This window comes from Ctenopharyngodon idella, chromosome 9, assembly GCF_019924925.1.
Source record: "Ctenopharyngodon idella isolate HZGC_01 chromosome 9, HZGC01, whole genome shotgun sequence".
NCBI lineage: Eukaryota > Metazoa > Chordata > Actinopteri > Cypriniformes > Xenocyprididae > Ctenopharyngodon > Ctenopharyngodon idella.
Window position 1 is genome coordinate 14,156,994 of NC_067228.1, and position 26,761 is coordinate 14,183,754.

General features: G+C 37.3%; 1 long non-coding RNA gene across 2 annotated transcripts in view; it reads left to right on the plus strand.

The window, feature by feature from the left end:
• Positions 1-26,761, plus strand: part of LOC127519077 (uncharacterized) — a 304,028-nt gene that overhangs the window by 99,404 nt on the left and 177,863 nt on the right. For both annotated transcript variants that reach the window (XR_007931718.1, XR_007931719.1), the window contains exon 5: positions 23,664-23,847. This is a non-coding gene — a long non-coding RNA (uncharacterized LOC127519077). The remainder of the gene's footprint in view (positions 1-23,663; positions 23,848-26,761) is intronic.

Sequence of the window (26,761 nt, forward strand, 5' to 3'; positions counted from 1 at the left end):
TGCCCTTTGCTGTTGTTTAAAATGCACAGCAATGTGGGTTTGGTGTGCGTCACTTTGACCCATTTGAACCTGTAATTCAAAACAGTTTCCAGTCCAGCATTATGTTGACAAACTGCTGTCTTGCTGTTTGTGTTTTCCGGGGTATTTTGAAGCAGGTTTAGTGGCGGGTGAGAGCAGGGGTGCTTGTAATACTTTTTTTTTTTTTTTGTCTAACTTTGAATAATAACCCTGGAATATTTGGTCCTAGAGTTCTCAGTTTTTAACAGAAAATAGCTACAGTACATCAGTCTGCTACAAATCATTACCTTGGAATTATAAGGTTCTATTTGACATTTTTTCAAAATTGAGTTATTCACATATTCTTATTCTGTGACAACTTATTTACATTATGTGATGTGTTTTTTTTTTTTTTTTTTTAAGTGTACATTTTGGGACAAAATGGGTCTATCCACAAAGGAGTATGGAATGCAAAAACTTTGAAGCTCAATATCTCAAAACTGCTTAGAATGCAGAACCTTATAATTCCAATGTTATCAGTTGATTTTATATCAGCATAATATATTTTATTTATTTAAATTGAATGTTTATCATTAGCCTTGGATGATGTTCAACAATGTTTGTGTGACATCATATGCCCGTATGAAAATTGAGTTTTTGCTTGGACTTCCGACTTCAAGTGTTGTTCTTTTGGATTTTTCCAATTCACCAGGGGGATGTATAAAGGATTAATATTATGATACTGTTAAACACTTTTCCAGACAACATTTTTTCACAGTCACATTCAGTTTTTTCATGGACTTTCCGTTTGTTGTCATTAGTCACCTGTGTTTCTTTGTTTTAGTTTCCCACCACTCATCACCATGAACACTAAGGGCCCTATTTTATCAATCTAAGCGCATGGCCTAAAGTGTTTAATGACGAGAAAAATGGTCGGTGCGTGGTCCAAAATTTTTGTCCCTATTCTCTTAATGAGTAATGGGTGTGTTTTGGGCGTAAGGTACAATAAACCAATCAGAGTCTCATCTCCCATTCCCTTTAAAAGCCAGTTGCGCTCGCGGCATCATGGATTCGCTATTTACATGGTGGAATTTGCAAGCAGAAAAACTGAACGCTTGTCTAGTGAGAAAAGGATCTGCTCGTGCGCAAGGTTAAAGCATGTGAGCAGACCATCAACAGGACAAGCCGGATTCCACCAAAGCATTTTTATCTTAATGCACACAATAATAATCTTTTACATTGTAATCCTTTTATTTTTAATATTTGGCATGTTTGTGTGCTGCTGCGCATCCCTGTGTGTAATAAGCAGAGTGTACGCGCACTGTGCACCCACCTTTAGTCGCATATTACTAACGCGCCCTTTAAATAACAAAAAGATATAGCACCATTGACTTTAGACCAGGTTTTAGTTGGTCAATGGCGCAGTCTATTTCAGTTGCCTCAAAATAGCAACAGTAGTTCACCTGAACACACCTCGTTTTTAGACCAGCACGCACATGGGCTCACAAATGGGCGCAAATGCATTTGCTATTTAAACAACGTGGCGCAGGACGTGAAATAATTAACTGCGTCGGGCTGAAACTAGCAAAAAAACACTTGCGTCGCGCCTCGCGCCGCATTGCGCCGAGTGTATGATAGGGTCCTAACATCATCACAGCTGTTCGTGTTTTAGTTAATCATCTCTGTGTACAGTATTTAAGTTCCTGCCTTGTTCTGTTTAGTTGTCCGGAATTGTTTGTGTCTTGTGTTACACGCAGTTTAGCATGTTGGCTTCTGTTTGGATTACTTTTATAAACCTTGTGAGTTTTACTATCATCATCATCTTCTTCTTCTTTGGGACGTTAGCGTTACAATGTTTGACATGTTTTTCAGGAAGCATTACTTTCTGGCTGCTATTTTAGCTGGAACAGGCTTAAGATTTCAGATTTCAAAATAACTCTTTCAGCTTATTTTCTGCTTGATGTTATCTATATCAAAAATGACACTGCAAATGCATCAGGCTATACAGACTTCAACTGCAGCCTTTTTCAGAATGTCTACTGAAATCTTTCATTCCTTATGCATTGTTTCTTATTATGAAATTGTGTTTTTACAAGTTGGTTGGTTTTTTAAAAGGCATTACTACTCTCCCCACTCCTGTCAGCTATAATATTTTTTGGTTGGTATAGAATGTTCATATGAAATTATTGGGAATAAAATGCTTCTAATTGTACTTTAAAAGCTACTTTTTATACAACACAAAAACAACTACCATTCCACATATGTTACAGCAAAGCCTGATAATATGTAAAGATAAAATTCCTGCTAACTTTATAGAGGTGAATGGTGCCACAATCTTACACAGTCTTTTCTGCTTAAATAACCATATATAAACGTACGGCCCATATATTTAATAGTTGTTAATATGCAAATGCATTTGTACAAAAGTCAAAAACGTAAATAATACAAACACTGCTACAAACAACCCCCCCAAAAGAAAACATGCCATCCATGAAAATACATCTTTATGGATGAAGTTACTCAAGAACCTCCTGTTTCCACCCTTGTCTCTATAGATCTCTTGCTCTCCATTACCATTATCTTTTTTTTTAACCATTATTCCTCTTTCCAGTTGTCCTCCCACCCTGTTCTCTCCTCCCAGTCACTCACCCTGTTATCGTTGGAAGCACCAGGCCTGTTTTTGTGACCAACACAGTCGGATGGAATTTTGGCGGACGTTCACTCCAAACACACAAGGCCTTGGCGCATGTAATTAATGCTCAGCAAACACCATCCAGAAAAGAAAGAGCGCAGAGCGGCACAGGGCCGGGTGAGAGAGGAGGAGCAGGGAGGTTAGTTCCCAGATGGTTGACTTGTCTTTCATCATTTCCCCTTTTATTTGGAAATCCTTTTTGTTGTGACAAACAATAGGCAGAATTGACGTGTGTTTGCGAGATGTGTGTATATGTGACATTAGAGTTGCTTCGCTGCCCTTGTTTGTTTTACGTGGGCCGTCTGCTAGTGGATCACTCTGTCGGGTAATTCGGAGCTTCCAGATGTTCTTTGTCGAAGGTGTCCACAGGCTTGACAGGCTGCGGCCACTGTTTGTTGTGTAGACACTTCAAAGCATTCTTCTTTAGAGTTTGTGATGGACAGCATATGCCAGCATCGCCTTTGAGTGATATGTAAGATTTGAGGATGGAAGCAGGATAAAACTTAAAAGAGAGATTATATGACTATTTTAATATTAAAATATAGATCAGCTGTAATCAAGTAATGTAGTTCTAGGTACCATTGTCTACATAATAGTTCACCAAAAAATGAAAATTCATAGTTTTTTAGACTTAATATACTGTAGACTTAATATACTACTTTTACTTTTCAGTCTGAAACACCATTACAAACTAGTAAAAATATGCACAATCTAAGCAATTTTGCCTTTGAATGTCTAAATCAATCAACATGTAAAGACATTTAATAGCTGGTAGGACAAAATGAGAGGCCTGACTGACCCTGCTGACCTGTATTCATTGAGCCATGTTTCACAGAACTGGAACTGTGTCAAGCGTATTAGCATAATCAAATGAGAATCTTTCTTTATTATGATAAGTAATTGAATAATTACTTCTTTCGTTCTTACTTTGAGCCAATTGACCCCCATTAACATTGACTCTTGAGACAGTAAGAGTCATTTTTATCTCAATGACAATGGGCTCTACTAATCCCGCAATTACAACAATGTTAATCACTCACTCACTCTCTCTCTCTTTCCCACACACACACGCACACACAGACACACACACGCACACACACAACAAACACATTGAGAGGAAGTGGATGTTGACAGCTCTCTTAGCCCCTGACATTTAAACAAACTTTCAAAGAGCCATTCACACACACACACACACACACACCCACACACTCGCAGATGCGACTTGCATAAAGTACCATGATATTTTTTCAAAGTACCTTGGAATATAACAACAGGCATTTTGTCTTTCTGTGAATGATCTTATCTGAACTTATTAAATATAACATGTGGGTGTATTTATATACAAAATCTTCATTTTGAGTTGATTCTCACATGAACTAAGGAGCTTCATCTGTGTGAACACACGTTTTCCCAGTGGTGCAACGAGATGAGCAACAGGTGCCTGACATAGAGAGTGTGGGTTTGAGTCCCGTGTTGTACAACTTTATAAAAGAGTGTAATGTTATGTTGTTTCAATTCCTTATTATCTGGGTAAGCGTTGTACTAATCTTTCTTCCTCTTGGATTTAGAAATCAGTACGGTGGCTGAGAGAGCTCAACACGCTGCAACTGAAGAAAACACATGCAAATAGAAAACACATCAGCAAATTAAGAAAACTTCTACATCCGTTTGACAACACGTGCTGCAAATAATCACAGCGCAACTAACTACATAAACACGCTGCAAAAGTTCACAATGCAACCAAATACAGAAACGCGCTGCAAAAGTTCACAATGCAACCAAATACAGAAACGCGCTGCAGAAGTTCATAACACAACCAAATACAGAAACGCGCTGCAAAAGTTCACAACGCAACCAAATACAGAAACGCGCTGCAGAAGTTCACAACATAACCAAATACAGAAACGTGCTGCAGAAGTTCACAACGCACCCAAATACAGAAACAAGCTACAAAAGTTCACAATGCAACCAAATACATTAATGCACTGCAGAAGTTCACAACACAACCAAATATAGAAACATGCAACAAATAGACGACAAAGGAAATGTTTCAAGGGGACCCCAAACAAGTGACGAACCTGGCTATGCTTATTGTTCAATATATACATGTCAGTGGAGTTGTCAATTACCTGAAAGGTGAGTTTTTTGTTTATTTTAACATCCTGATTGTATGTGCGAGTATTTGCAGCGTGCTTATGTATTTGGTTGTGTTGTGAACTTTTGCAGCGCGTTTCTTTATTTGGTTGCATTATGATTATTTACAGCACATCTGTGCTGATGAAGATGTTTTCTTAATTTGCTGGTGTTTTTTCTATTTTTCATGCATTTTCTTCGGTTGCAGTGCATTGAGCTCTCTCAGCCACCATAAATAAGTGTGTTTCTGTTCATTCTTTGTTCGTTCTCATCTGAGCTTCTGTTCATTTTGAGTTCATTCTCATCTATAGTTCTGAACCAGCTATTTTTCATGAATGTTCAATTTCTGCTGTTTTTTGCTCTTCCTGCTCTGCATTGCAGTTGCAGCCCCTTCAGGGGCTTGGCCCTGAATCACTGCTTGCAGCTATATTTGTAAAGTGTTACCCTACCTTTTCTGAACATTTTAAATTTGTGGTATTGATAATATGAACTCTGTGTAATCATTCTCAAATCATGTTGGAGAACATGATCATCAGGTTTTACAAAAGCTTTTGGAGTTCACGTAACTCTCACTCTATTATTTAGATATTATAAATTTGTAATGGGAAAAAAAGTCTTAAATTAGTAAAAAAAAAAAAAAAAGTTAATTAGAAGCATTTTCACTAGTAGTTGACTTTTGTGCCCATAAAAATATGTGTACGTAAAAATGAATAAATAAGCTGTATACATGTGTGGGAGGTACATGCCAGACTTTTCTTCTGCCCTCAAATCAGAAACACACTGATGTATGTGGCGTAAGAAGGATTTGTCTCCATTCTTCAGGGAGAGGCTTCGTCTCCATCTCAATTAGTATTGTAGAGATTGAGAAGCAGTGTTTTGAGAGGGAGACATCTTTATTCATGTGTGCATCACTGTGATTGGCATGGCCTCCAGACATGATTTCTCCCTGCTCAGGAAGCCAGCCAGATGTTATTGATATTCACAAATGTCTGAAATTTGCATCTGAATACTTTCTTTGCCTAGACCAATATTACGACATGAACGAGAGCCGTGGCATTAGGTTCAAGGTGAGAAGGGATCAGAGAACAACCGGATGTGTGCTTTGTTTAATGTGAGTAAGGTGTGTGTGTTTCCTGTGGCATCTCTGGTCCTTGCTTATGTTCATGTGTAAAAGGGTTATTTTGTTTCTTTGTGTACAAGCAGTGCATTTGTAAATGTGTGTCTATAAATTTATATCATATGTATGCAAAGATGTTAACTGTGCATTATTTATTCTTGTATCTAGTATGGAAGAGTTGTCTTATTAATGTGGGTGTAGTCAATTATTCTTTGATGCTCAGCACAATATGTCTTATATGGCAAAATATTTAGTGGTCTTTTAATGGTCAACCATTTTAATCACAAATCACTGGTCAATAAATAGCTTTCCCCCTTTTTTTGTTTTCTTTAAACGTTTAAGCCATGTGGGTAAACTTGTAAACAGCTTTTTACAGGAAGAAGAGTCAATTACTATGTTTCCATCACCCTGTTTTTATGCTTATTTTGAAGTATCACATCAGAAAAGAGTGATGGGAAAACGCTCGCTTGAGGTGGACCTGTGCGAAAAAGAGTTAATACAAATAATGGGAGATGGAAACACATTTGCCGAATAAATTCCTTCGTAGCGAACATTAAACCCATGTGACTAATCATCTGCTTCCGCTGATGGTGTTTTATTTACTGTTGATTTCTAGGTTCAAATACCACCATCATCTGCTCTAACAACTTGATGGAAACGCACCTAATTCACATTTGTTTGTTTTTTTGTTCGTTTTTTTTTTTTTTTGCAAACTTTGAAAAGATTCACTTCACATTTAGATGGAAACCCAACTAACGTTATTCCGCTCAATATTGATGGCTTCAAACAGTCTATGAGTAGTTGAAAAAGTTTAGGTTTAATGTGAGACCAACTATTCACTATAGGGTTCAAATCTGTACACTGACCAGGGGCCTCATGTAAACTTTCCGTAGATTTCATCCTTAAAGAGTCTCAAAAAGTTTTCAGATTTATAAAGCCATTCGTACGCTAGAACCTGCACAAAATTACATTCCTAAAACCCAGTCAGCAGAAAATTGTGTGTACATGCATCTCCACCCTGTCTCCTCCCCGAAATAACCATGCATAACATAATCTGCATATAATTTCCATATGAATAGTTCCAGGTTGGACCCCCTTTTGCCTTCAGAACTGCCTTAATTCTTCGTGGCTTAGATTCAACAAGGTGCTGGAAACATTTCTCAGAGATTTTAGTCCATATTGACATGATAGCGTCAAGCAGTTGCTGCAGATTAGACGGCTACACACACACCCCACATCCCCCCCCCCCCCCCCCCCCCCCCTCCTCCTCCCTACACACACACACAATGCATTTGCTTATGGTATGTCTAAAGTTCACTTGAATTTATACTAGACCATTAGATTTGATTTAATGATGCCTTAGAAGCCTGTCTTAATGTAGTTTCCGCTGCTTTATTTTTCATAATTCATAACTTCCATAACACACACAGATCTGTGTTGTTCTTACAGTCTTTAGCAATACTGATGACATGATGCAGCCCGCTAATACAGGAAGTGGGGAAATCTGAGCCCTGCCCAATCAGCAATCATGCAAATTGATGATGAGCTGATTGAAGATGGAGGCTGTGCAGATTTTACACAGCACACAAGACAACATGATCAAAGAGTTCTTGATTAAGCAGTAAGATTGGTTAATGGGAGCTTTTATTGATTTTACCTTTGCGGCACAATCTGCTACCAGGAACCTTAATATCAAATATATTGTGCTGAACATCAAGAAGAGATAACAAAATGTTATGGTTATTGCTTGTTTAGATATATTTCAATTGTTTATTTGTTCTTAAATAAAATAATAACATAAATAAAATAATTAAATTAAAGTGAATTAAGATTTTGGTCATATCGCACACTCCTAATTTGCTAAACAAATTATATATATATATATATATATATATATATATATATAATTTTTTTTTTTTTTTAGTTTAGCTGTACTGGTAGTAGAACCAATTTCTTAAAAACCAGCCTATAAAAAGAATTGTGATGTGATATTTTTCTGTGATTCTGTCTGAAACAATTGTGATATGATATTTCTGCCATGTTGCCATGTTTTTTATTGAATGAACACACAGATACACACACACACACACACACACACACACAGTCATACAGGTTTGATTGGCATGAAAGTAAATAAATTATGATTTATTTATTTATTTTTGTGTCAATGTTCTGGATCTGTGTTCTGTATTAAGCCCACATGTAGATCCACATTCATAACACATTAAACTAGTTGTACATGCTTCAGGACCTGTTCTATGGCCTTTTGGTTAAGCACTTCTGTCAGCACAGGCTACTGTATTGTATGTACAGCCTGTTCAGAAAATCTAAATCCAGCAATTGATTGATAGTTTGCTCATTTGTGGATGTATCCAAAGCAATTTACATTCTTGTATCCCTGAAAACTAAACCCATAAACTTGGCATCGATACTACCATGCTCTACCAGTGGAGCTACGGTATTAATTACAGAATAATTCATTCATTTATTCTTTCATTTGGTGTCTGTTTAAAGGCCGATGTAGGATTGAGCTGTACGGTTTATAGACATTTCAAAAATCTTAACTGACAGCAAACCACCCAATAAGCTATTACTGTTCCACTCAGCACCTACCAAAATATTTAAAAATGAACTATAATTATGTGTAATGGACTTAGTGTAATATTTACAGTTGCATGAGCAAATTAAAAAGTCATGAATACTCTTTTCGGTTTCAGTTTTTCAACACTCTCGACCACTGAAATCTTTCATGCAGAGCTTATGCATGTGTTTGATTAGCAGTCGGTGCCAAGCTCATATGATAGAGTCTCGTGCTGACCTGAGGTCAGTTTTTTTTAAGCGCTATAGTGAGTTTACGATGTGAAGAGTGTCGGCATGCTGCGTTAATCTTATGTTTTCTCAGCAGTGTGTGCCAATGTTAACATTAATCCTGATTAATCCTCATTAACCCTAAAAGCGTTGCACCCTAACCCCTCCGCCCTGCCCAACCAGACACGTCCATCAAACCCTGGTGCCGTTTCTTGTCTTCGATCTCCTGCACTGAACATCGCCAGCTAATCAGCTAGCATAAATAAACCGCTCGGCCAGCTCCTAGACCCAACTATTTCCTCAAGGAGCGAAGCTGTTCAAATGAAAGGAACGGATTTGTATTTCTCTCCAAGTAAATGGAGAAACTGCAGTGTTTGATCTCTGTGTGCTTCTTGTTTGAAAGAAATCTCAAAGTGCTGTAGATCCATTTAATTTATCGATAAATTTTTTAGCACTTGATGGTTAGGTAAACTGATTCAGTAAAACCCTCTGGAACAACATCTTAGCGGTTATCAAACATGATATCGTTTTGTGCAAACTTCTTACAGTTGAGGATTGGGAGGTGAGCAGAAATCATACAAAGGTTTACCAAACTCTGGCTTACTGGAATGCACTCCATTGAAGCCGTGGAATGCCTCATATTCTTCTACGCCCTCCCATCACTCTCTTCTCCCTCTCTTATTTTCTCTGTTCCGCTTGGCTTCCATTAATATAGGGCCCATCTGGCTTACCAGGGGATATTTAAACAGAAACCCCATCAAGGGGTTCAGTCAAAACCATATGCTGCTGCTTCTACTGTACACAGTGGAAGAGGAAAAGCATTGAATCAATGGTGATTGAGAGGTTAAAAACCTGAGAGTTCAGCATCTACCTGCAGTGACTGGAGGTCACGGACAGATTTGCTTTCAAACTGACTGGGGCGTGCAAAGTCTTTAAGATTTGGTTCTGTTATTATGGTTATGAAGTGTCTTTAGAGAGTGAGAGTCTTTGAGCTGAACATGCAGTGAAGAAGCTATTGTAAAGTGGAAACTTAAAGGGACAGGTCACCCAACCATGAGCATTCTGTCATTATTTACTCACCTTTGTGGCATTTTAAATCTGTATGACTTTCGTTGTATCTGTGTTCCACAGGAGAAAGAAAGTCACACCGGTTTGGAACAAAATGGTGAAGGATCCCTTTAATATGTTCTGAGTTCATAGTCATATGCTACTTTTCGTTTCTATAGAGTGTTGAAGAGGGTGAGGAAATGTCATGGATTACACTTGACCGTATTCAGCCCCTGACAGAGAGTTGAGGGTTATTTTGCCCCATGCAGTAAGTTGCAGACCATATGGAATATGTTTTTCTAGAGGCATTCGTAAGAGTGACCTCATTTAGAGTCCTCGTCTGCAAAGTATGTTGAGAAAACAGCCATTTTCAGTCTGCCATCTAGGACAGTGGTTCTCAACCTTTTTTACTCGAAGGCCCTCATTGTCTACACAATATTCAAAGACCCCCATATAAGGTAAGATATTTCCATTGCATTTCTGCTGCAATTGTGTCAAAACCGCTTGTATTAAAGCTTTTTAATTAGAAACTGGGCGTGGCAATATAGTAAATTTATAAGCAACAGTTCATTTTGTGATTCTAGAAATTTCCAAGAACTGTACACTCAAAAGTTTGGTGTCTGTACGATTTTTAGTCTCTTATGCTCAAGGCTGCATGTTTTCGATCAGTAATATTGTGATTTGTGAAATATTATTACAATTTAAAATAACTATTTTCTATTTTAATATATTTCAAATAATAGTTTATTCATGTGATGGCAAAGCTGAATTTTCAGCATCATTACAGTCTTCAGTGTCACATTATCCTTCGGGAATTATTGATACGGTGATACAGTGCTCAAGAAACATTTCTTATTATTATCAATATCGAAAACAGTTTTTTTTTTTTTTGTGGAAGCCATCATACCTTTTTTTTTTTTCCTTTTTTTTGATGAATAGAATGTTTATATTAAATAGAAATCTTTTGTAACATTATAAATGTCTTTAAAATCACTTTTGATCAATTTAATGTATCCTTGCTCAATAAAAGTATTAATTTCTTTTTTAAAAATATTAAAAATAAAGCCTACTGACGCCAAACTTTAGCCTAGGCATGTGACAATTTCTCTTCCTGCACCTGACAGACATGGAGCCGTGTCCAACATGCAGCCTGGCATCAGAGATAAGAGTTCCACTGTCAAATGCCAGACTGGACAGGTCATGGTGGACCATGGTCTCCTCAAACATCAGACAGGCGTATGTGTGCTCCATTTCCATTCTGAGATCTTGAGGGTGCACATGTGTGTCCGTCAAAGAGACAGTTTGTGTCCAGAAAACAGTTCAGGAGCAGTGTGACAGTTGCTCTGGCTCTTTCCGTATGACCAGCGGAGATTATCTTTGACTCCAGCGGCGATAAACTCAGACAGGTCTGACTGCTTTTATCGTGTTTTCTTTCTCACCATCCCCCCCACCCCCATTCCTCAAGTCGTGCTACTTGAAGCCAAGCCATGTAATTTCTAATATATTGAAAGTTGCAGGTATATTGCACCATCATTGGACCATCCTCAGAGGCTGCTTATGAGAAAAAATTAGAGTGCAAAACCACAATTGTCTCTTTCCACAAATAAGGTACAAAATGAGACCTCTTACTTTTTTTTCTTTTTTTTAAAATGGAATTTGTGCTTCTAATTCTTTTAAAAAACTGCGGGGCACCAAAATACCATATTGGTTGAAAGTTTCACTTAAACTTTGGCCATCTGAGCGATTTTTAGTTGACAAACCTTATGTGTCATTGTCCTGTTGATGCGGTCGTGTCTGCTCACCCCCGATAACCTTTGACCTGATGATAGAACAGTCATGCTCTCTTCCTGCTCCCTCTATCTCTATTTTATTTCCTGCCCACTGACATTCCAAATCTTGCTTACAGTGGCTTTGGTCCAGGACACACTGGAACGAAAGTGTTCTATAGCCAAAATAATGACTCAATACCTTGGTAACAAGAGATAACATTTTAGGAGATCTCTTGAGTCGTTTTGCAACTAAAAGCCCAGTGTTGTTTCCAAAAATATGACTAAATATTTTATCTGTGTGTGTATTCACTGGTGTTCAGGTAACGGCAGCTGTTGTATGTTCTCATTCTCCTCATCTGGCTCTCTAATGGTGCTTTTCCACTGCATGGTACGGTTTGGTACGGCTTGGTATGGCTCACTTTTTGGTGCTTTTCCACTGCACGGGACGGCTCGGTACGGAATGGTACCGAGTCATTCCACGCAGTAGAAAAGCGTCATAACATGCTCGTTCAAGCCCAGTCCTGTTTCTACTCCAGCATATGGGCATATTTTCTCTGCCATAAAACTCTGAGCTTTATAAATAAACCTCTGATTTTGCTCATCTCTCACGCCGCTGCTCTCCACTAAAGTGCCTCCAACACCGGCCACGCACAATTTCCCCCTGGCTCACCAGTCTCCAAAAACTCAGTTCCTCTGTCTCTTACAACAACAACCTGCCTATTTATACTCCCTTTGCTTCAGCTCTTTCATTCCTTGCTTTTCTCCGATCAGTTTCTTTTCTTTCTGTTTATTTGTCTCAACATCCTAGGCCATCCTGGTGAAATTATTGCTGCTCTTTTTTCCTTCTTTTTATAAAGAGAGATGGTCGAGTCAGAAGTTTGACGGATGTTCTATCACATCAAATAAAAACCAGGGAACGCAAATAATAAAGGAAGTTTGGACGGTGCAGGTGGCAGTGCGTAAGTTGTGTGCGGGATGATATTTCAGCCGAAATCGGTCCTCTTAAAACACACATGTGCATGTCAGAAACCATCATTTTGATGCTAAGATAATCACAGCATTTTCTCTTTAGGTATGACGTACACTATCCGCACCATATGCTAACCGGGCCTGTCGGATTTTCTGGTAATTTCTTTAATAAATGCCATAAGCAGAGACTGCTGGGCTCACTGTAACCAGCCTCTCTGCACCTCCGCTCTATGTGGGAGTTTTGTATTGAGCGCAGTCTGTTCAGCTTGGCAAGAGGATGCGGGTGGCTGGCATTTGGAGCTAACCATGCATCTCACCCTATTACAGTAAATGTTACTGTGTCAGGCAAGCAATTCAGCAATAAATAAAGCAGAGCAAACATTATTTCAAAAGCTCCAAAACAAGCAGGATGGAAACACCGCCTTTTTATGTTCAGTGATCCTTGAATACATGAGATTCACATACCAAACTGGAATAAATGAAGAATATGCATCGTGTATTTCATAAAATGTAATTTGTGATTTCTGGTCTGAATTATTTGATTTTTTTTTTTTTTTTTTTTTTTTTTTCCTCATTTGAACTTGTTTGTTGTTGCTCAAACAGGTCAACAGGTCAAGTTGACATGAAATAGCTTTCACAACCCATTTCTTCATATAGTGTCCTAGTGAATATCTTATTTCACTTAGAAATATGTAATGAGACAAGATTTGATTCAATTACACAATAGAGCCAGACTTAAATGTAAGTTTACTAAAACAGTGTACAGTGTTAAGTAGCTAAATAGCTATTTGGATATTGCTTAAATTTGTTTTATTATTATTTATTTATTTATTTACATGTTAAATCATATTTCATGTTTGTCTGCTATATGCCACTGTGAAGGGATAAATGCCTTTCAGGCACGGCATCAAAGCGATTACCTGTTTTATCCAAATCCACATGTTCAATGTTCAGTACTGCAATGTCCGAGTCTCTCCTGTCTCATGATGATTCTCATGTCGGCGCAAGCAAGAAACATTTACTAGATTGTGGACTGGCTTTGACTCTCTAAACAATGGCCGCGTGCAGCCGAATTTTTGTGACCACGGAACGCGTCTTTCTGTGCTCACAGGTAAAGGACTATCTTTGAAAGGCTCGTGCGCGAGACAGAGCGGAACACGGTAAATGTAGTATACCCGGGCCTTAACCACTCCAAATTGTAGTGGACGGGAGCTGACGGCTCACATCAGGAAAAATATGGGGGGGGCATCTGCCCCCCCAATGTCGCCCATGGTTACACGTTTGTTGTTAGTGTCGGCCCGACTAACTTCCAAACAGTGTTTTTCAAAATCTTCTTAGCGCACCTTTAAGATTATTTTTAATAGGATTTTTTTTTTTTTTTTTTCTCTCCATGTTAAGTATCCTATTATTTCGCCAAAATGTTTATTTATTTATTTTTCTTTGGAATAACATGCACTGATGAATGCACAATGAGAAAGTGTCGGCATGTTCCTGAAAAAAGGGGTAATTTTGGATTTTGTAGTGACTTTTAATTCAACATTCTCATTATATTTCAGGCAGCATGTGAAAAGTAAAAATGGCCTTTTTGGGGGGAATGTGAAAGCAGGTGTACAAGAGGAAAAGGCATTAGGTGAGTGGGATAAAGTTGGGTTAAGGAAACAGATGAAGGAAGATTTAAAAAAGGAACTGTGAAAAGAAAAGGAGAAGACATTGGCAGTATATTAGCAGCAGTGATCGAGTAGCCTGGAAATAGACTATTTTTTTCCTTTGAGTGTAGGGGACAACTGACCTGACAACTACAGGGTGAGCAGTGTCACCAACTGACTGTGTGAGCGCAATACATTGATCATGTCATATGTCTGGGCTCATTGGGTAGTAATTTACCCAGTGAGAATGAGTGTGTGTGTGTGTGTGTGTGAGAGAGAGAGAAGGGGAGATGGTTTGGCAGCAGATCCTGAACGTGTGGCTTTGGTTTGGAATGAGGTAATCTAGGCCATACCACAATCCCATATATTCTCATAATCGTCACCGTCTCTCTCTCTTTCACTGCTTGATCACCCTCTTTCCCTATTCTTTTCTTTATTCATGTTTTCACCCCTGAGCCCTGTTCTTTTCATAAAAGGGGATTATTTTTGTCACAATATGTAATTGTGGCTTAAAACTTCCAAAGTCTATGAGCTGCACTTCCTGTACACAGAGTCTCTCATTAGTCTCCAGTTGGCTGACCTGTTTTTGAGTTGCCATAAATTCAGGAGATATTTCATCTTTACAGATTCCCAGATATACATAATGTATTTTGAGTAAGTATGACCACTGAGTTGATTGACCAGAGGTGACCTTATTTAAATATGTAATTAAGTTCAGCCTTTTGAGGGGAAAAGAAAAATAAAATAAATAAATAAAGTAATTAAATTATTCACCAAAATGCAAGTAGTTTTATTATTATTATTATTAAATCATTTACTCCTTTGCACATTCATGATTTATGAATGAATCACTCTTTTGCGTCATATCTTTTCGAATAATTGAAAAGTCTTAAGTTCTTTTTTTAATTAAGTTCTTAATTTCAACTCACTGATTCAGTTATCTGGTTGCAGCCATTAACATCCCACTGAAATTATAGTGCATAATAACATCTGTTCCCAAATGACTTTAGTAAACCTTAAAAATAGTATATGAATCATAAGTTCTATGCGTTTTTTTTATTTTTTATAACATGCCTCCAATCCTCATTCATTTTCATTGTATGGAAGAAAGGATATGGGCAGGATGTGCAAAAACAATCGCCTTTTTTGTTCGTCATCAACGTGAATAAATGATGACTGAATTTACATTTTTAGTGTGAACAATTCATTATATTAATAATTTCCTCTTAGCCTCATTTATCTCCTAGCCTTTAGTTAGTTAACCTTCCTAGCCTGCTCTCAAGCTGCATTGTGGGATGAGTGCAAAGAGGGGAGGAAAATGGCTTATTTTTCTACATTGTCTCCCAGTGAGTAGAGGCCAAATACACAGTTGCTGGCCGGGTCAGCGTGATATACTTGTTATTGAGAGTGTGTTAGTGTGTGTATGTGAGGTGAGTGTGTTTGAGTTTGTTGAATTAAGGGGAAAGAGTCTTGCCCCTCACTTCCTCTCCATACGCCTCCACATGACACTGGACGACCACAGAGAGAGAATAAAAGACAAACTCTTGTGTGCAGAGCCTTTGTGTGTTCATGTGTGTGGGTAAAACAGAATATCCATTGGGACTTCAGAGGAATACAAACATAAATTGTGCAATGCTAATTCGGCTGTTAGAGAACAATAGGGTTTTGTGTGTATTATTGCATTAGAGCGAGGGAGTGAATTTCAGTAAACAGTTTGTGAATGTTTAGATTAGGCATGATTACGGGATCGACATGTATACACAGATGCACCCCAGCATGTCAAATAATGTATCAGATCAACACAGTAGTGTGACTGACTGCAGCTCACATGCACTCTCTGCTGTCTATCATGTCATGTACACTCTGCATGTTTTCTAATGAAACTGAAAAGCTTAAACAAAAACAAAAGATTACACATAATACATGATGACTCTCCTATTTTAACTCTCTAAGTGGCAACAATTGGCACCAGTCAATTCCATACGATACTTTTTTTTCCACACCCAGCAACGAAAGTTATTCCAAGTTATTCCAAGTGTTCCTCCTCCTAAAAGCAATTCAGATCTAAATATTAAATCGAGTAGCACTGTAATCTGTATTTCTAGATAACATTATAGTAGTAACACATATACCTAAAATTGTTCACAATATCATGCATATACTAGTTTATATATATATATATATATATATATATGAATATTTTTATTCAGCAAGGATGCATTCAGGTGATCTTTTACACTGTTACAAAATATTTCTATTTCAAATTCTGTTGTTTTGAATTTTCTATTAATTAAATAATCCTGAAAAAAAGTATCACAGTTTCCACAAAAATATTAAACAGCATAACCGTTTTCAACAATAGTAATAAGAAATGTTTATTGAGCAGTCAGCATATTACAATGAATCAGCAATTAATTAGAAACAATTAGAATAAACACTTTAGTATAGGGAACACATATAAACTATTAACTACGACTTCTCCCTTAATAAACTCCTAATTTACTGCTTATTAATAGTTAATATAATAAGGTAGTTGTTAAGTTTAGGTATTGGTTAGGATTAAGAATGTAGAATAAGGTCATGCAGAATAAGGCATTAATATGTGCGTAATAAGTACTAATAAACAGCCAACATTCTATTAATATGCATGCTAATAAGCAACTAGTTAAAAGACCCCAAAATAAAGTGTTACCAAATAAATCAGCTTATTAGAATGATTTCTCAAGGATCATGTGACACTGAAGACTGGAGTAATGGATGCTGAAAATTTTGCTTTGCCATCACAGAAATAAATGCCATTTTAAAATATATTAAAATTAAAATACAAAACAGTAGTTTTAAATTGTAATAAAATTTTACAATATACTGTATTTTTTCATTAAATAAATGCTGCATTGGTGATCATAAAAGACTTACAAAAAAATAAAAAAAATCTTATTGACCTCAAACTTTTCGAAAGGTGCTTCACTTTGTTACTCCCTGTATAGAATAGATTGAATTAGACTGAGTAATTAAACAACAGCTTAACTCCTGTTCATCTGCAGTGAGTTCATGGCATTCGCCTCTATTCAGATATGTTCGGGGACGTTCATATGACATATTTAGTCAGTCAGTAGCTCTACAAATACTGTAGGTGAATTCCAAACAGTGTTTTGTGCCCTTGAAAAGCAGTGTGGAAAAAGAACGCTAGAGTCATTCTAAACTAAAACGAGCAGCTGGATTCCTTTGTGAAGGGTACATGCAGTAGTCAAAAGCAAATTTGCCATTTAAGATAGTGACCCTGGGCGAGTTGGCCTCATGGTTCATTTAGAAAAAGTATTGATACACGTCTACAAATCTATTCTAGCCATATATATATATATATATATATATATATACAGTATATAATATACTGTATGTGGTACTGTGCAAAAGTCTTAGGCATGTTAGTATTTTCACCATATATATGTATGTATGTATGTATGTATTTATATGTATATATACGTATGGTTTTAAGTCCGTTATTTATATCTTTTGCTGTAGTGTGTCAGTAGGAAATAAGAGTTTACATTTCCAAACAGTCCTTTTGCCATTAATTGTAATAATTAGACGTCCCATTTTAGTCCCATTTTTCTATTTAGTGTCCCGACTTATTATGAAAAAATCAAGTTTTGTCCTGTATTTAACCATTCCATTGTCTATCCCGTCCTATATTCCACCATGAGAAATCTGGTCACCCCAGTAATAATCCAGTGAGATTTTTGTATGCACGAGGAGTCTGACAACAGCCGGTGATCCACACAGAGATCTGATCTCACCAATCTCAAACTGTCTGTAATTACATGAATAAACAGAAAAAAACTGAGACAGACTAAATCCAGAAGAACTTTGGAAAGACGCTTGAAAAAACCTACCTGCAAAGCTACTTGAAAAACTATGCGCAAGTGTACCTAGGACAAAAGCTGTTTTAAACTCAGAGGGTGGTCACACCAAATATTGATTTGATTTAGTTAATAGAAGTTATTTGATATATAATATAAGTAAAAATCTGTTTATGACATTAATTTTGAAAGCGTCCTCACTTTACAGTATTTTTACACAAGTGCCTAAAACTTTTCACAGTACTGTAGCTTTGCAGGTAGGTTTCTTCAAGAGTCTTGGAGACGTTGCTGCAGTTTTTTTGGATTTAGTCTGTCTCAGTTTTTTCTCTCTGCATGCAATCACAGACAGACAGATGATGGTGAGATCAGATCTCTGTGTATAAATAGTGTATATATACATAACTTTTATATATTCCTCTTTTCCAGCCCTATGGTCAGCATTTGTCTGTCTCCATCTCACATTCTTGGCTGGGTAAAGGGCAGAATCTGACAGAAAGAGTAATGATGCAGCCTAGTGTTAATGTGAGCCTTTATCTGCACTCATTATTAGCCTCATCTCCACAATGTCAATGTGCTCTTAGTGCTGCCTCTCCTAGCAGGCCTTGCTAATTGACAGATAGCTACAAAAAGCAAACATGTGGTTAAGCCATGTAATACACAAACATTTCCTGTAACAGATAACCGCCTGGACCTCCTGTTTCGTCTTTTGCCTTCTCATTTGCATATACATGCATTGTCTATCCATTTGAAAGAATTCAAAATTACTCAGAGAGGCTCTTTTAATAGCAATGATGCTGTGGCTTGCGGCCACGTCTGCGGCGTCCCGGCTCTATTAGGCTGCGCTATGGGAAAAAAAGAAGAATCGATATCATATCAGCATCCAACGGAACACCTGACAGTTCAATTTCACAGGCGTTCTTGAGAATCGATTGCGTGGGAATAGTTTGGGACCCTCTCAAAGGCTGACCGTTGTAGTTAATCTATAGCACCATTAGCACGGGTCACTGCATGCATGGTCATTAAGACCCTACACAATAACGGACTGCTACATGAAGGCTAACACCTTTTTGCCAATAGTTTGTTTCTAATCAAGAGAAACAAATACTAAGTGCAAATGTATGGCGTGATGGTTGATCCGTGTTACTCTTACAAACTCTGAGCCATTGAGCTCTTACAAATCCATTTAACGTCTCAACATAGACAAAGAGGCAAGTCTGCCACGTAATCGCGCTTATAGTGGTAATGGAGGACATGATGATGAAGACAAGACAAATGCTTTCTGAAGTCATCTGTCCTTGAAGTGTTGCAAAATTTGTGTGTTTCTGATGATAGTTGAATAAGGGGAGACACTCATATAATGACTTACATCATCTCTCTAATATGAAGGTTTGATAGAACAGAATGACACATTTGCTAATTTTCACTCACTGGCAGGAACAGATAAAAAGTTGAAGATGAAAAAGCCCTACTCATTGAAAGTCAACCTTTGTTTAAATAAATGAGAAAAGGAGGGGGTGATGGGTAAAATGATGCAAGCTTTTGGAATTGAAGCAGGTTTTTGGAACTGGCACATGCCCGCCTCTAATGGCTCTGCTTTTTTACAGGGTATGAAAAAAATTATGAATGATGCTTAAAGTGTTAGTTCACCCCAAAAAATATGAAATTTTGTCATCATTTATTCACTCTAATATTGTTCCTAACCTGTATGACTAAACTCTGAAGGAAAAATTCTGAAATTGCTGCTGGTTGCTCTTTTTCCATTCAGTGAATAGGGAATGAAGTTTTCATTCTCCAAAAAGGATGCAAAAGTACCATAAACCTCTCATAAATGTACAGTATGCACGTTATTGTACGTCTTCTGAAGGTAAATGATAGCTTTGTACAAGAACCATTAGAAGTCATTGATCAGTCCAATTCATCAACAAATCATTTAGATCAACTTTGAACCAGATCAACTGTTTCACTGAAATGATCCGACCCAAAACATCTATTCATTCATAAATCGAACATTGCTTCTTCTTTCATGATTAGATGTCAATATTTTCAGTGGAATTGAATTGCAGCAACTTAAAAAGTTGACAGCCAAATCATAAAATATTAGCCAAAATTATTTTTATTTATTTATTTATTTATTGAAAACTGACTTTATTTTAAAGGGGTGGTTCAGTGTTTTTTTTTTCTAGGCTTGATTGTGTTTATGGGGCACATGTCTCAATGCTTCATTTTTTTTAAAAAACGCTGTATTTTTCATATATTTTAGCTTTGTTCTACACCGCTGTTTCCATTGTCATTTGAATGGCTGGTTTGACTTCCTGATTCTATGATACCACTCCCTCCGAAATACACAATGTGCTCAAATTGGTTAGCTGGCCCAGTGTATATTGTGATTCGCTGAAGCGTCCGGAAACGCCACACCCCTTACCATTAGTTCTTACATGTGCTTCAGAGGAAATGTAAATAATGGCGTCTATATTGCCGTATCAAATTGAGCCCGAATCAGACCCAGATAGCAGTAATGATGAAGAGGGTCAAGCAGAACCTCTGCAAGCACGGTTTTTAAAGGACGTTTATGAATGGTAAGTATTTCCTTTTGTACTTGTGTCAAAGTGTTTAGATATGTTGTTACTTGTAAATGCTACTGCTGTTTGTTAGCTTTCAATATACAGTTTTATCCTGATTAAAGCTTTATTGTAGCTGAATACATGACCGAGTAGTAGCATTTTTGTAAAGGTATCGTTTAATTTATAGCATGAACAGCTGTTTGTCTATGAACATAGAAGTTTGTTGGTGTTTGTTGGCATTTGTTGGAGAAGTATGCAATAGAATTTAGCTAACTGGCTAGCAAAGCAAAAACACGTTGGTCTTTGTTTACGTCCTTGATACAACCAAAAAATAGCAACATAATACATTTAAAAGACATGTACAATAAAACGTACTTACAGTTAGAGGCCCATAAACAGCAGCTTCTGCTTTTAAAGTGGGAACTGCTTCATCTTTCAGTAATAGCCTTGGTGCAAATCCAGCATTGAACTGAACTTGTAGATTCTAGAAGCTGTCTCTTGCGCCGCATCCAGTGTAGACGATATCACTGATTATAATGGGTTCTATTATCTTTTGACGTATCGCATTGCGCTGCGCACGTCCGGTGTAGACAGCTCTTCCGCTTCCATAATGCCGCGTGACATGGCCTTGCCCACTTTGTTGCGTGTTCCCTTGGGCAGGGTTTATGTTAATTGCAGGGTTTATGATGTCACCAATCCGGGAAGAAGCTCGTTGTAGTCTAAACCGGTCGTTTTTGTAGGCCTTAAACTGCCATAATTTTAAAAGATAATATCTCCGTTTGCATTGAACTTTCAGCGCTGTAACTTTGCAGGCACAGTTAATGCTCAAGCAGCAACATTACACACTAACTAAAGTTAAAAAAAGTGAAATTGCAATGAACCACCCCTTTAAATATTAAAGGCTGTTAGCACCGAGAAAGTCTGCTTTCTTCTTCTTGTCTTTCTGTTGTAACAGTAGGACCTTTCCTGCTTTCGCTCCTCAGAAGTGGCTCTCTCTGCTGGGCTATGGTGGTGTTTCTCCAGCCTATTAAAGCTCCAGATGCTGGGTGTGAAGTTCAGTTCTGTGGCTTTCTTCTTTGAATCAGCACAATAGGGGAACGGTTTGACGAGTCTTTCAATACTATGAAATAAGACCTCTGAATGCTATAAAAGAGCCTTGTGGAAATTTGAGTCAAGATTCAGCACTAATACTGCAGTGGTTTGTAATTGCATGGTCTGTTTGTGTCATATGGTCCATTTGATTTGTAGCTCTCTTAATGTATTAATATTACAAATGGTGTTGCGAATTTAAAGCAACAGTTATCAGCTCATTTTCCAGAAATGTTAAATGCATGAGCACACACATGTACAACACATAAACACACTGAATACTTCTCTGCCCTATCATTGCACAAAAAAAAAAAAAAAAAAGTGATTTTCTCACTTTGCCCTTGACACTCCCACATACAGTACAGACACTCTGCCCCACCACAGGCAGTGGTCTTGATGACATCATTGTGGGATCAGACTTAACGGGAGAGGATGATACCCTCAATAAACCCGTCCAGCTGAAAGTTGTAAAAGTCCAGAGAATGCTACAGCATCGTGATGCGAGGACCATCAGAGACGGAGAAAACCCTTTACGGGAGAAGCGTGGCTCCAGAGAGGAGTGGGTGTGGGCTGCTTACCGGCATTCCTTTAGATCATCCGACCATCCCTCCTGCCAAAATTCCACTCAACCGGAATTCTGATCCCTCACAGAGCTCCGGGAGATCCGGGAACGTGCTATCCGCGGGGCCCGGCAGCGGATACGGGCCCTGGGCTGTGAAACCAAATCAGACCGTACTGGACAGATGTGATGGGTTGAAGTAGACAGGGTCACTGGTCCATTACAAAATATGCACATCTGTGAGAGTCGTCAAGTGATGCGTCTATTTGATCATCTGAAATCGTTTGACATGAAAAGGCACAACCTCATAATCTTGGGAGTTTATTGTTTGATTAGCTTAGCATGTGGGGTAACAATAGCGTAGCATGCAGTCTCACTGTTTCATCTCTAATGACACACACCTGAGGCACGAGCAGGATGAATTTAACTCATTTTGTCACTGTTTGATGTCCTCATCCAATCACTTTCATGATAACTTGGCTACGATCCAATTCACAGGGTCCCTATGAAGTGTTCACTTGTTCCTACACACTAAGGAGATACTTGTAGAAGTTCACTTTACTTGATAAAATTCATTTGATTCAAATGCAATCAAAGCTTAAGATGTGCAAATTGTGTATTTTAAGGTGATGGAATCATAATATAAATGTACATTAAAGGGTTAGTTCACCCAAAATTAATTCATTAATTACTCACCCTCATGTCGTTCCAAACCCATAAGACTTTCGTTCATCTTCGGAATACAAATTAAGAGTCGCTGTTCTGACATAGAACCTAGAAGCACTGAATGTAAACAGCGTAGGAGAATGACAGAGAAGAGACAAATTTGTTGAATTAAGTCGCTATTTTTGTTTTGTTTTTTGCGCACATAAAGTATTCTCGTCACTTCATAAAGTTAAGGTTGAACCACTGTAGTCACGTGGACTATTTTAACAATGTTTTTACTACTTTTCTGGACCTTGAAAGTGGTAATTAAACTGCTGTCTAATATCTTAATTTGTGATAAACCCATAGGTCTTAAGGGTTTGGAACGACATGAGGGTGAATAATTAATGACAGAATTTTCATTTTTGGGTGAACTAACCATATATATGCAAAATGTATATATAAGCACAGAAGATGCAACCATTGTTGTAGCCATTTGGATCATATTTTAAAAAACAATGCCAATGACAAATAAACAGAAAGTGTTTCACATTGCCTGTATTCACCCCACTGTATGTCACTCATTGTCATGTTAATGGTGTTGTAATGGTTGCATCTTGTGTGCTTTACCTCCGCAAACAATGTAGAATCCACACCTGAGGTGAATTACACTGAATAATACCACATTTATTTTAGCCAAACTTTGTCTAGTACTGGTGCTCAATGATTGATGGGTACATTTTCTTCTCCATTTCCCTGTGCATTTTGCAGTGTCCTTCGGATTGAACATATACTCCCTGTGAATTTGAATCTCACTTAAGATGGCCGAATACCCTGTGAAGTGGGCGCTATCGAACCCGCTCTCAGAGGAACAGCTGAACTGAATCATCCGATGCGACGTGTTTAAAGAACGGCAACGTTTTCCCCCTCACCTCCTGTAGGCAAAAGGCACACTGTGAGTAATCGCTACTGTTGTTATCCTCTGGTTTCTAATTAAAAAGTCTGTTAGAAACACAGAGCCAAAAGCTAGTGAGAAAGCTTGAGAAGTGTGCGTGTGTGTGCGTGTGTGTGCGTGTGTGTGTGTGTGTGTGAAATAAGTACATAAATCTAGCCTGACTGAAACTGCTGCTGTGGGTGCAAATGAATTGAACTGATCACTGAGATGAGTGTAATGATGTGATGAAGGTCGGATTGTATGTGTGTGTGTGTGTGTGTGTGTCCTATGGGGCTCTTTATGGCTCTAAACAGAGTAATGAGGCCTGTGTTAGAGCCAGAGCTGTGGGACCACACACACTCTCTTCCACAGATAATTACACTTGCTCTCTTTCCCGATCTCCTATCTCGCTCTTTCTTTTTCTCATAAAACAGTCATTTATTACATGGATAATTGTTGTAGTAATCAACCTGTTAGTAGCAATTAATACATTATTAGACCCAAATGTTTACTGCTCTTACAGTCAGTCTCTTTATAGTTTTGGTTTAAACTGATGTTACAGCATCTTTGACCTTGATGAAACTGTGAAATATTCAAAATCGGTATGAACAACAAGAGTGGTGCAATCGGCCAGTGTCTGCTCATTAAAGCAGGGCACATTGTGGTTTGTTTTTGGAGATGATTGTATAGGCCAGAGAGTTCTAAGAGCATTGCTTTGGTTTTATGCCTCATTCAGAATAACACAGAATAATGAGTCTCTTATACAAACCCAGAGGAAAATGTTATCACTCTGTGGTTGCTATTTCAGAGCTCAGAAGACTTAACGTTTTCAGTTATGTTTTATTTATTAAGCAACAACTTAATCTTAGACGGCTCTTCTCCTGAAACAAATGAGAATTGTTAACTTACAGTATGACTATAGAGCGACAATGCTAGATAGAAACACGATGTGAATAAAGTTTCCAAAATGCAGGGGGGAAAAGAAGAAGAAGAAAAAAACTCACTTTTGTTTTTATTCAGTAGGGTGAGACTGTGTAAGTCGCCCCCCAAAAGAGTAACAAAGTGGTGTTTTTCTTATTTAATTTAATAATTTAAGTTATTATTTTAATCCTAATATTTATATTAAGAAAATGTATATTTAATTAGATATAAATATAGACCTGTATATAATTCATAGTTATATAGTGTATTTCAAATTGATTTCTTTGAATGGCATTCACCAATAAATAAATAAAATCATAAATTTACTTACTTATAATATATTATAAAACGGTTAGTTCCTGTCCTTGATTCAGATTGGGCAATAGCTGTGTTTTATTCACGATACGTGAATAACGTAAACTGTTCTCAATTGATATTGTTCATTGCAGCTTACTTTATTATGTAGAATTGTGAGAAAGAGATCGAGTGAGAGAGTTTATTACCTCCATTCAGATTTAGCATTTTCCTTCAGGTCAGTCCTATGTTCATAATAAAAAATCTGTTTAAATGTCCGCTGCAATATCTTGTCCTTTTAACAGTTAAATTGTTTTCCCGTGACTGACAGCGCTAGTCAAAGCATTTGTCAGTTGTGTCTTGTTCCGTGTTCACAACAATTCAGTCTTTTCATAATAAAAGTCTACTGTGACTCACTCATAAAGACAGTCTTTGCCGCCATCTAATGGCGTAATAATGTAATTTCTGTTGCTGTTCACGGTCAGGGAATATTTTTTCAAGCGGAAGGAAGGCTTTTAGTGATTTTACTTCATGAAAGTTGCATTGATATATTTTTGGCTTTAATTTTTGTATTGTGTGGTAACCGTTTTATAAAAGCAATAAGGTACTCGAGGCTTGTGCTGTATATTGAATAAGTCATGGCTGAAGGGCATTGTTAGGCACGACGCGAAGCGGCCATGACTTATTCACGATACAGCACAGCCTCTCATACCTTATTGCTTAAATATATAATATAATATAATGGCCCCTTTAAGGATTTTCTCAGAAATAAATTATCAAACGTTTCCATGTATTTCAACAAATGGGATTAAAACTTAAAAAAATGGGATTAAAAAAATTCCGTTTGCATAAATGTACAGCTTGGAAACATAATTAGACTGCAAATAAACAATACTATTGCAGACTTGTTTAAAAAAAAAACAGAAGACGTGCGATTCCTGCGTTAAAAAAAAATGCACTTTCATCGTTGTTAGTTTCACTCAAACCATCCTTGTTCACATTACTTAAACTCATGTAACTACATGAACTTAATTTAACTGAGTTGTTTCTACTAAAAAATGAATATTGTCAGCTTTACTTAATAAGTGTTTGTTCAGTCAACTTAACATTGCTGAGTTAAATGCACAAATTAATGTTGACAACTAACTGGGCAGTGTATCCGTAGTTCCCAGCATGCTTTGCAAGGGACTGCATTAGGAGAGTAAACTTAGGGATTAAAGTGTTAATTTATGTGTTTTTTATTAAAGGGAAAGATGTTGTTAGTTTATGTTAGTATTTAATGTTCAGTTATGTTGGACATTTAGAGAAGTTTCTGTAATGTTTTTTTAATTTTGTGGTTACCATTATGCAGAAGAGTGGCATCTGTGTTTAGGCTATGAGCCTCATATATGCATGTTTAGGATGGAATTTTTGCTCTTAATTCAATTGAGTTTGTTCAATGAGCAAATAGTTAATTTAATAAGGTAAACTTACGTAATAACATTATTAAGTATTCTGCACATATAAATATTATGTAACAGTGATAAATTCAAATGAGTTGTATTTACTCAAAGAAATTTTGTCAGCTTTACTTGAATTTCTTTTGTTCATACAACTAAATTGTTATTTGTACAAATTACTCAATATAGTTGCGTGGAACCACTTGACACTTTTTTTTTAAGTAAATCCAACAGTTCATTGTTTTACCCGTGGGTTCTTATTATTAGAAGAAAAATCTCTA